The sequence below is a fragment of the Akebia trifoliata genome, chromosome 11 (genome assembly GCF_017979445.1).
Source record: "Akebia trifoliata isolate Shusen 1 chromosome 11, ASM1797944v1, whole genome shotgun sequence".
NCBI classification, from domain to species: domain Eukaryota; kingdom Viridiplantae; phylum Streptophyta; class Magnoliopsida; order Ranunculales; family Lardizabalaceae; genus Akebia; species Akebia trifoliata.
The window spans coordinates 14,736,773-14,748,065 of NC_141385.1; the positions used below are offsets into that span (position 1 = coordinate 14,736,773).

At 35.1% G+C, this 11,293-nt stretch overlaps 1 long non-coding RNA gene across 1 annotated transcript; it reads right to left on the reverse strand.

Annotated features, from left to right (window-relative positions):
* Positions 1-3,221: 3,221 nt before the first annotated feature.
* LOC147391028 (uncharacterized) lies at positions 3,222-10,909 on the reverse strand. Its single transcript, XR_015170264.1, has 3 exons — positions 10,574-10,909; positions 10,333-10,458; positions 3,222-3,499 (listed from the first exon to the last, which is right to left on the reverse strand). It is a non-coding gene; the product is annotated as an uncharacterized LOC147391028 (long non-coding RNA).
* Positions 10,910-11,293: the final 384 nt, after the last annotated feature.

Genomic DNA, 11,293 nt, shown 5'->3' on the forward strand with positions numbered 1-11,293 from the left:
AAAAATTGACACATCAATTATTTACTTACAATACACCAATTCTTTTATAAAAAAAATAGTTGTTTATGTGTAGAATGGTGCGTTATAAGTAAAGATTGGTGTGTTAATAAAAATTCATAACGAGATGATCCAAATAATCCCAACTTTCACCAATTAAATTAAGCGAAAACTAATAAAAATGTGCTCATTCAACCATGGCTTCTTGTTTTATCCACTGGTTTTGATTCTCAGAAATTTCAAAAAAAATCGAAAGGGTCTAAACCCATAGTCTCCTTGTTCGAGTGATCCAAATCTAACTAACACCGAATGGGTTACGAGTCTGATGTTTGAGATCAGAGTCACAAAAGAATTTTCTTGAAGGTTTAATCCATCGAAGAATTGTTGGAAGAAAGAGAAAAAATGTTAGGGTCCTGATGGGCAATACCTCATCGTCGTCTTCATCGTTAGATAAATCCAATCGATTTTTATGATGAAAATTGATAGACAGAGTCAGGGAGGAGTCAAAAAAGACAAAATTATTTCACTTTCTCCTTATCTTCTTCGCTGCAACTCGCCCTCACCATGAGCAACCTTGCTGTCCTCATCATCAGATTGATGTTTCAACAACGAAAATGCTCAACTGCAATAACAAAAACCATTTTCAAAGCTTCTAAAGTGCAGCAAATCGGCTGCAATATATGATTTCAAGAGGAACCATGGATAACGTATAAAGAGAGATGAGAAAAAATCGTTTACCTCTTCATGACAAGCAACATCAATGGCTGGTTTAAAACACTTTCAAATCTGATTTAAGAAGGTGATTTTCAATGAGATCTGTAGAAATCGTACTTTGAGTTAAAGAAAATCAAGAAGAGGATTTGAGTTCTTGATGGAGAGAATTGAGTGTGCCGAGAGGACCCATCACAGAACGAGAGAGAGAGAGAGAGAAACGTTCTTGCTGTTTTTCGTTTTTCAGCATGAGTGGAGAAGAAGATAGAAACAGCAGAAACGGATTTCTGCTAACGGCACACCAAGCGATTTTTTTTTTTTTTTTGCGATTTTTTCTGATTTTTTTTTCTTGGAATCCTCTCCTGATCACGAACAACATTAAAAAAGGAAATTTTTTTTTTCTTAGTGCATCGCTCATAAATAATTTTTTTCTATAACTTGTCGTCTATGCCTAGTAACGTGCCAAAAAAATCATCCAAATTTTTTTTTTTTTTTAAATAATCATAACTCTCATCTCAATCACCATCATTCCATCCTAAATTTATGTCAATTTGAATCTTTCATTATTTAGGGTCATCCCCAAAATGACCCTAGATTGAACCAAAAAGAAAATTGTATGCCAAATCCGAAATATCCAAAATTGTACCAAAGGGTACTAATAAAGGATAATACAGATAAAAAATAATCCAAATAAAAATGAATCAACACCCTTATTTTAGACCATTACCTTCTAGAAATCCTGCATGATTTTAAGGTCATTTCGAATGACCCTTGATGATCCATAAAAAAAAAATGCCAAAACAAAATATTCAACATCCAAACCAGTGCTCAATAATTGATCCAAAAAGAATGATAAAAAATAAATAAATAAAATAAAATAATCAAATAACTAAAAATAAAATAATTAAAAAAAACTAGGTCCTACTGGCAATGCTTCCCATACTTGGGGCTTTTCAAGTCTGATCCTCAAATGTCCCCAGTGGAGTCGCCATTGAAAGCGCCCTCGATCCGCGGGGTGCGCAGATCTGCTTTTGACCCTTGAGGTTTAAGAGTCGTCACCTAGTTATTACGGTCTAGGAATCGATCAATGACTCTAAATAGATAAAGAACAAATCTAGAACAGAAAAAACTGAATTCGGGGATCATGTTACGGGGTTGGAAGGTGTTAGGCACCAACCCCGCCCGGCCAAAGCAGGTCTCTACTAACTTCCCAAATAAATTACATTGCTAAAAACCTAGATAATAATAATATATATAAAAAATTATACCTTTCCGATAGTAAAGACTTTGTTCCCTCAGATCCGACAAAAATTACTCCTTGTACCGTACTCCCTTGCTTCGTTCTGTCTCCGGATTTGATTTCTGATCTCCGAGGTAAGATATCTCCTTTTTTCGATCTAGATTCTTCAAGTTTGTTATGGGTTTTTGGGATATTTTTGGAGGGCTTTTAGATGTTCTTTAGGCTAAAATCGAAGGAGGGATGTTAGGTAAGGAGTTGGGACTCCAAAACTAGGGTTTATGGGAGGCTAGGGGGGCTTTTAGACCTACTTCTCTTAGGATTTATGACTTGATACGAAAATAGGGTGTGAGGACCCCTATTTATAGATTTTTTTAAGGGTTGATTTAGATAGAATTAGTGTTTAATTAGAAGTTTTAGGTAGAGTTGTATTTTAATTAGAATTATTTTAGGTAGAGTTGTATTTTAGTTAGAACTCTATTAAATAGAGTTATTATTTAATTAGAACTCTATTAGGGGTTTTGACTTTTGGTATTATTTGATTGACTTTAAGATTTTGACTTTAGTCTTAATTGATTGATTTTAATATCTTGACTTTAGTCTTACTTTATTGACTTTAATTTTGACTTTAGTCTTACTTGATCGACTTTAATACCTTGACTTTAGTCTTGCTTGGTTGACTTTAATTTTTTGGAGAACCCCCATCTATTATATCTTTAATTCTTTAGACCCCCAAATGGAAGGGTCCTTGAAGAAATATCTTGGCAACCCTGAGAGCCTAATTGATCGATTTTTTTGGTTTAAAATTTTAAATTAATTTTATTAATATTTCACTTTAATTATTTAATATTTTATTTATTAATTTCGAAAATTTTAATTATAAAAATTATGAAATTATCGTTTTGCCCCGAGAGAGGACTTTTCACGTTTTAAGTCGGTTTTTGATGTTTTAAGATGTTTTAGAATCGATTTTTCGTGAGGAATTCGATGGGAATGTTGGTTTTTGTCATTTATAAAATTTTTTGTATGAAATGGTCATGAACTTTATGAGGGGCATTTTCGTAATTTTGTCAAATTTTGTGAAAATTGGCGAAATGATTTATTTGATTTCTATTTATTGTTTTATGTGTTTGAGTGGGTTTTCCTAAGCGTAACGTAGCCTCTAGGCTTGTTTGATGTTAGGGGTATTTTGGTAATTTGATTATTTTTTTGTGATTTTTATCGTGAAGTTTCTTTTTGTCTGAAAAATGATGATTTCTATGTTTCTAAAATCATATTTTCCTAGCGTAGCGTGGTGTCTACAGTTTTGTCAGTTCGAGATACCTCATCCGGATTTCTGAAACATATCTGATAACAAAATAAAGCATTGGAATAAACATCCATCATTGGGAACCGTTGCGATCGGGTTGACGAGTTGATTAATTAGGCGAGTGCAAAAATGGGGTGTCTACAAACATAACCTGAGTTATTTAATTTGGATAAGAAGTTCTCTTATTTGATATTATTGGAAACCATTTCCTTCGCCCGTCCCACTTGTGCATTTTTCAGTTTCTCCTGTACGATGCAATGAACCCGTGTAAGTTCGACATATATAAAACAGACACAAGGCCATGTTGCATGCACTACCGTAATACTGCATGTCAAAACTCGATTGGTTAAAAACATAGACTTGCATATTTTATCTCTGAATAGCAATCAAAGCCACAATCCTGACCGTGTACATGTGAAATCTAAGGGAAAGGATATGTATATATATATATCCATGAATATAGCACAAATCTTGAAGATAAATCCTTACACTTGGGTTCATAATTTACACGGTTCAGATTTTGTGTGAACATATGTGTTTGCTTTCATGAGTCTACGGATCCCAACCCATATATGTATATATATGGATTCCGTTAGACAACCAATGTTAAGGAGCCAACTCCTTTGTCCTATATAGGTTAGAAGTTTCAGATTGGATTGATTTTTTTGTGAGGATTATATGGTTGATTTTATATATATATATATATTTTAGGATGATCTCTACACTATAGAGATCATCCTCAAAAAAAAAATCAGCTCAATCTGAAACTTCTAACCCCATCAAAAGTGGTTTAGAATTTTGGACCGTCGATTTTTTACCGTTAACTTGTAAACCATTTTTAATGGGGTTAGAAGTTTCAGATTAAGCTGATTTTTTTGTGATGATGATCTCATCATCCTCACAAAAAAATCAGCCCAATTCAAAACTTTTAACCCATACTATATATATGGTCGTGTTCAGCAGCCAACGCATTTGTCCTGGATGGCTAAGAAGTTTCGGAATGAGTTGATTTTTTGTGAGAATGATCTCTACGGTGAGGAGTTCCTCATCACAAAAAATCATCCCAATTTGAAACTTTTAACCCCATCAAAAGTAAGTTTGAATAATGGACCATTGATTTTTTACCATTAATTTGTAAACCACTTTTGATGTGGTTAGAAGTTTCAGATTGGGCTGATTTTTTTTTTAGGATGATCTCCTCACCATAGACAACATCCTCAAAAAAAAAAAAAAAATCAGCCCAATCCAAAACTTTTAAGCCATATAGGACGAATTTTGGCTCTCAACGTTGGCTTCCTAACGTTGACTACCAAATGCTACCTATATATATAGGTTGGGATCCATTGACTCCTAAGAATAACTCATGATAAAACACATGATCCCAACCCTTTAAACACAAAATCCAATGGTTGAGATTTATGAGTATCTTGATAACACAAATCTCGACGATACTTATCCTGAGGATAAATCTCCACCATTGGATTTTGCATTTGAATGGTTGGGATCATGTGTTTTTTGCATCCTATATATATATAATAAAATACAATTGCAGAGCCCGCTTTTATGGGGGACAAACTTTCATCCATCTAGAATAAACATCCTATCCAACTAAAATTTTTGTGAGACCCATTTTATTGCCTTCTTCGCCCCTCTAACTGACCCACTTTATTGTTCTTGATCTTTTACCCTTTAACCTCAAATTTTTTTAAATAATATCCCTAATTTTTTTTGTTGTTGCAAAATTAACCCCCTTTATCCCAAAGGCAAGGAGGATGCCAATGGCATAGGCACGGGCGAACTTCAATATATATATAATAGTAAGGACATGAATTATTGTTTGGCGCACAAGTAAACAGATGTAAGGAAGATTTTAGAGTGAGCATCTTACATCTCTATACCTAAACTATATGCTCATAGAAAAAAATAGCTAGATTGGTGGGTATTTAGGTTATCCCTTGCCAAGGTAGTATGCCCTTATCTTCCACATTGAACTAGGAATACAATGTAACGTGTGTAGAAGAATAGAGTTTATTGAGATTCATAGACGATGATTACATATTTCATTGGGTATATATAAATTCAAAAGGCCCACCAATATGAAAAGACAATTAATCAATCCAATAATTGATGCAAATATAGGTCTTCAAGATATGTGATGAGATGCACCATGACATTGATATAGTGTATTTGATACACATTATTATAATGCATACAATAACTTATCTCTATTAACCTCCCGCAATTGCATGATCCTACGAAAAAAAGAATATGCAACTGATTACATGGAACATTAGCCCTTGATGGTAGTCATTGCCTATTTGTAAAGTCCATCATTGTCGCATCCTGCTTGTTTTTTTTTAGCACACAAATAAGGATTGTGTTGTTTAAATAGAAAAACTCTTATGAAAATATTTTAGATAAGAAGAAAATTGAGATTATGAGATATTAATTTGTGAAGTAGGAAGGTTTGTGGAAACATAGAGAAATGTAGGATTTTTATTGAAAAAATAATAATTAAAAGACTAGTGAAGGGAAAAAATGTGTTTGGTTTGATGATGGCAGTCACGTCATTGCCGAAGAATAACTCACTAGAATCGTTAGTGTAAAGGGAAATAATTGCGTATTAATCTAAACCGTATACATGTCTGAACCGGTTAAGTCGTACCAGACACAGATCAGCATACGGGGCGCTGCCCTACAAGTAGGGTAGGTCAGAGCAAAGACTTCCCTAGTCTGGCTAGCAGGGCAGCATAGCATTAAACAAGACCAGGTCTGCCAAGCAAGGCAGGCCAGGTCATAGGGTAACCATAAGGCTGATGCATGCACATCAATCCCAGAGATCCCGGAAGAGATCTCTACAGTTTAGAACGATCAATCTAAGAGATCCCGATTAGGTAAACAACTCTGCAAAGTCAATAAATATCCCATGATTATAGCCTACAGAGGGGGAAATCCTATGAACAGCTAAGGGGGGATAAATAGCACTATTAAGGGAAATCTTTTTGGAGAGATTAGAGTCTAACTAGTTTTCTGAGACCATTCCTCGGATTCTCTAACTTGAGTATCGGAGTAATTTTAGCAAGTACCATGCCACCGCATGGAGGGAGGTGCTAGGAACGACTTCGGATCAGTGCGGTGGGATTCATTAGAGCCGTTCACCAGATTCCGACCGCACAATTAGGTTCTGATACCATGTAGAAAGAATACTTTATTGATGATTCTCGGATGATGGTTACATGATCCATTGGGTGTATATGGATTCAAAAAACCAACCAATATGGAAAGGCAATTAATTAATTCAATAGCATTGATATTAAAAACGGATCCTAATTGATGCAATTCTAGATCTTCAAGAGATGCGATGAGATACACCATAGCTTTGATATAGTGTATCTCATGCACATTAGTATAACGCATAAATAACTTATCTCTATTACCCTCCTGCAATTGCATGATCCTTTGAAAAAGAAATATACAATTGATTACATGGAACATTAGCCATTGATCTCATGAAGAAGTTGATGATGCACAGCTCCAAACATCCAATCATACTTGATGGTGATCACTGTATGTCTCTGAAGTTTATCATTGTCGCATCCCACTCCTTTTTGAGTCTGTCGGAGCTAGTGGTCCACTAGATTAGGTTCATCATAATATTTCAAAAGCACACAAGCAAGGATCATGTGATCTAATTAGAAGAACTCTAAATTGAAAAGATTATAGATAAAAAGAAAATTGCGAGCATGAGACATTAATTTATGAAGTAGGGAGGTTTGTCGAAACACTGAGAAAGGTAAGATCTTTATTGAAATAATAGTGAAAGGAAAAAATGTTTTAGATTCGATGATGGTTGTAGCGCCATCATTGAAGAATGACACACTAAGATCGTGCTCTCAGAAGAACTTAGACATTAATACCATGTAGAAGAATACTTTATTGGTGATTCTTGGATGATAATTACATGATCCATTGGGAGTATATAGATTCAAAAAATCCATTATAGCCGTTTAACATCTGAAAACTAGGGAAGTTTGTCTTTCAGATGCCAGTTCCATAATCAGAGGAGCAAGCAGAAAGGAAATCCCAGATTGAAAAAGAGGACTTCCTATCTAAGATGTTGGACCTACCCATGGAGAAAGGGTTTACGGTAATCAATGACCAGAATATTGATTCGGAACTTTTCTTTTAAAGGTTGGTCAACCAATGGGGACTGCTGACTATGGGGAAGGAAGGAATCCGACAAGAAAAAGACAAGAGGGGAGGGATGAAGCTCTATGACCTTTCGACTATGGAAAGATAATTAATTAATTCAATAGCATCAATATTGAAAAAAGGATCCTAATTGATGCAAATCTAGATCTTCAAGATATGTGATGAGATACATCAGCGTTGATATAGTGTATCTCAAGCTCATTTTTTTTATAAGCAAAAAAAAATTAAGAAAGTGGAGATGGCCAACTAAAGAGGTTGCAAGAGCAAAAAACTAAGCAGTAGAAGAAAATCGTCAGAAGACACTCCTCTAAATCCTTGCAAAACCTTACACCAAAAGAAAATACAAGAGAGAATCGATATAGACACAACTAAAATATCCATACCCTTCCCTTCAAAACACCAACTGTTACACTCTTTCCAAATCCCCCAACAAATTGCAAAAGGAACAAGCCTCCAAATCCCTCTCGTTGCATCAATGAAGAACCACCCACTTCACCCAAACTTGAAACAGAAACAAGACTAAAGCTGAGATCCACTACAAACAAGCACAAGAAAAATCCCAACACTATCGCATAAAGCACAGTGGAGAAGCACATGCTTAGGCGACTCCAAATCTCGCATACACATATAAACACTAGGCCCTTGAACTCCTCTTTTCATAACCTGATCTATAGTCAAAATCTTACGCAGCGAAGCACGCCAAATGAAAAAAACAACTTTCAAGGGAACCCCTTGACCCCAAACAACCCAAGCAGGGAAATAATGATTGTCAAAGTCCACCAAAGACTTGTAGAAGGAACTAACAGAGAAGGCCCTTGAACGACTACTAACCCATGAATACACATCTCTCGTCTCGGTTGTCAAAAGAATACCATCTAGACAATCCAAAATAATCACCACCCCATCCACCTCCTCTATCATTGACTTTTCTTCTAAACCCAAGATTCCAATCCTCCCCCCCCCCCCCCGCTTGGTTTACCAATGAGGCAATTGTATGATCATTTGAAAAATGAATATGCAATAAATTACATGGAACATTATCCCTTGATCTCATGAAGAAGTTGATGATGGATGGCCTCAAACGACTGGTCATGCCTGGTGGTGGTCCTTGTCTATTTGTGAAGTCCATCACTGTCGCATCCAACTCATTTTTGAGTCTGTCGGAACCAGTGGCCCCCTAGATCAAGTCCGCTATGGTCTCTTCCAGAAGCATACGAATAAGGATCGTGCGATTTAAATAGAAGAATTCTCATGAAAGATATTTTAGGCAAAAAGAAAATTGAGATCATGTGACATTAATTTGTGAAGTAGGGAGGTAGTAGAAACATAGAGAAAAGTAGGATTTTTATTGAAAATAAATTGAAACACTAATTAAGGGAAAAACTGTTTTAGGTTTGATGATGGCGGTGGTGCTATTGCCAAATAACAACACACCAAGACCATGCTCTCAGTATAACTTAGGCTCTGATACCATGTAGAAAATACTTTATTAAAGATTCGTGGATAATTATTACATATCCATTGGGTATATATAGATATAAAAGGAAAGACAATTAATGAATTCAATAGTATTGATATTGAAAAAGGATCCTACTTGAGGCAAATCAAGATCTTCAAGACATATCACGAGAGACACCATAGCATTGATATAACGCATCTCATGCACATTATTAAATGCATGCAATAACTTATCTCTAATTGACATGAACTATCGGGAACTAATCCATGTAACTAAATCCTCAATCTAGCCATTTTTTCCTAATTGAATGTGGAATATATGAATAGACTAACTCGGCAAGGGATAAGCCCAAACACCCACCAATCTAGCCTTCTTTTTTCTGTGAACATACAGTTTAGGTATAGAGATGTAAGAGACTCACTCTTAAAGCTTTCTCATATCTGTTTACTTGTGTGCCAAACAATAATTCATGTACTTAAAGTTGTCTATGGATTGGGTTCATCTCAGTTTGGTACCAAATTGGTAATGATGTGAATAAGGAATTTATCATACCTGGAACCGATTGGATCGGTAATTTTTAAGTTTGAACCCAATCCAATATAATATGTATTGTTCCAGATCTGATATGAAATAGCAGCATTTTCCCACAAACCCGATGACATTGAGAACTTTGGCCAAGTGGAGGCAATCAATACTTTAAGGAGATAGCATTCAACACTTGCCTTGGTTTCTTCACCAACATAAAAAGATAAGCTTTTATGTAAAAAATTTTGTTTATTATTTTTTTGATAGGTAAAGAGCTATCGATTAGCAAGGTGAGAGTTCAAAAAAATAAGAGGTGAAGTTGGGTTTATTGTGTTTTGAACCTAGGACGTGAAAACAACACTCCACATGTGTTACCAACTTACTTAGGTTGGCATTTCTTGTTTAATTTTGTTTTGCAGCCCAATATATATTGAATTTGGTATGTCTTGCACATTCTAAGATTCAAAAATAAAAGGTATGTGCTAAATTTATCTGATTAATTATAAAATTCTTTAGTTCATTATGATTTCAAGGTCCATCAATTTGGGATTTATGCCAATGCCAAACAATTTGGATGAATATAATGGTTTTGTATGCCTACTAAATCTGTTGACTTAATCTTGATTACTCCTACAAAAATTTGCTCATAATTTCCAACACTTGCCACACCATAGATGTCTCCTAGCTCTGCAAATGATTTGTTCACTTAACGAGCTACTATTGGATGGATTAATGGCTAGGTTATTTTACGAATTTGATGGTCAACCATCACATCAAAAACTAAAGCCTAAACAAGGTTAAAGGTTATGAAAAGATCCATATATCAAGGGCTAGGGTTGTCTCATAGATACATAATAGAGGGATAAGGGAAGAGAAAATTACCACAAGTACAACATTTTTGCGACTCAGGCGATCTGAATTCTCTGTTAACTGATTTATTTTGGATCTAAGGGCCATATTCTCAGCATTCAGTGATTCAACTTTCTTGGTTAGTTCTTCACACTCAGCCTGGAAGAACAGAATGATGTAAAACATAAACCTTTTTTACTCAATAGACTGGTGTAAGGTTCAAACAGAGGCAGAGAAGGACAAAAGAATCAGTATATTCACTTGTTTCCTATACCTGTTTTCTCAACCTTGACCTTCTTGCAGATTCCCTGTTTGATTGTTTCCTCCTCTCCCTTTCATCCTAAGAAATAAGTGCAAAATAGAAAAAGATACGAAAAAAGAAAAGTCCCATTTTTAAATCAAAGCTGACAAAACCAAAATAATAGGCTTCAATGGTTAAATGACAAGATTTAGCACAATCGAGAATGATTTCATCCTCTATTTCTGCAAACCAACAATTAATGCAAATACATAGCTTGAGCAGAAACTTAATGAAAACGATAACCTCAACATGCTAGCCTCCGATGAACCATGATGTTATACACTAAAAGCATTATATGTGCACACAAAAATAGAGGGGGGGTGGGGGAGACTTGGAATATGTTCCAATATGTGGTATAGCCATGTGCAACCCAACCAACACATATATGCCATGCTATGTAAACTATTACCCCCCACCCCAGCAGTCACTTTCTAATCAACTTAACAGGGAAATTTTAATACAATAATGAGTCTGCCTTTGTCATTTTTTTTTCTATTGGTTAAGAGAGGCCTTACAATGAAATCTTTTATGTTTTGGGATTAAATTCTGCATGTGATCAATTCAAAATGGTTTTTTGTTTTGATTTGAACTGGAAAGATACTGGAACAGAATGGAAGAAAAAGAAACATCCAGAATTTCTAAAGCTTGAGCATGAAGTACAAATATATTGGTACATGTATAAAGACAATTTCT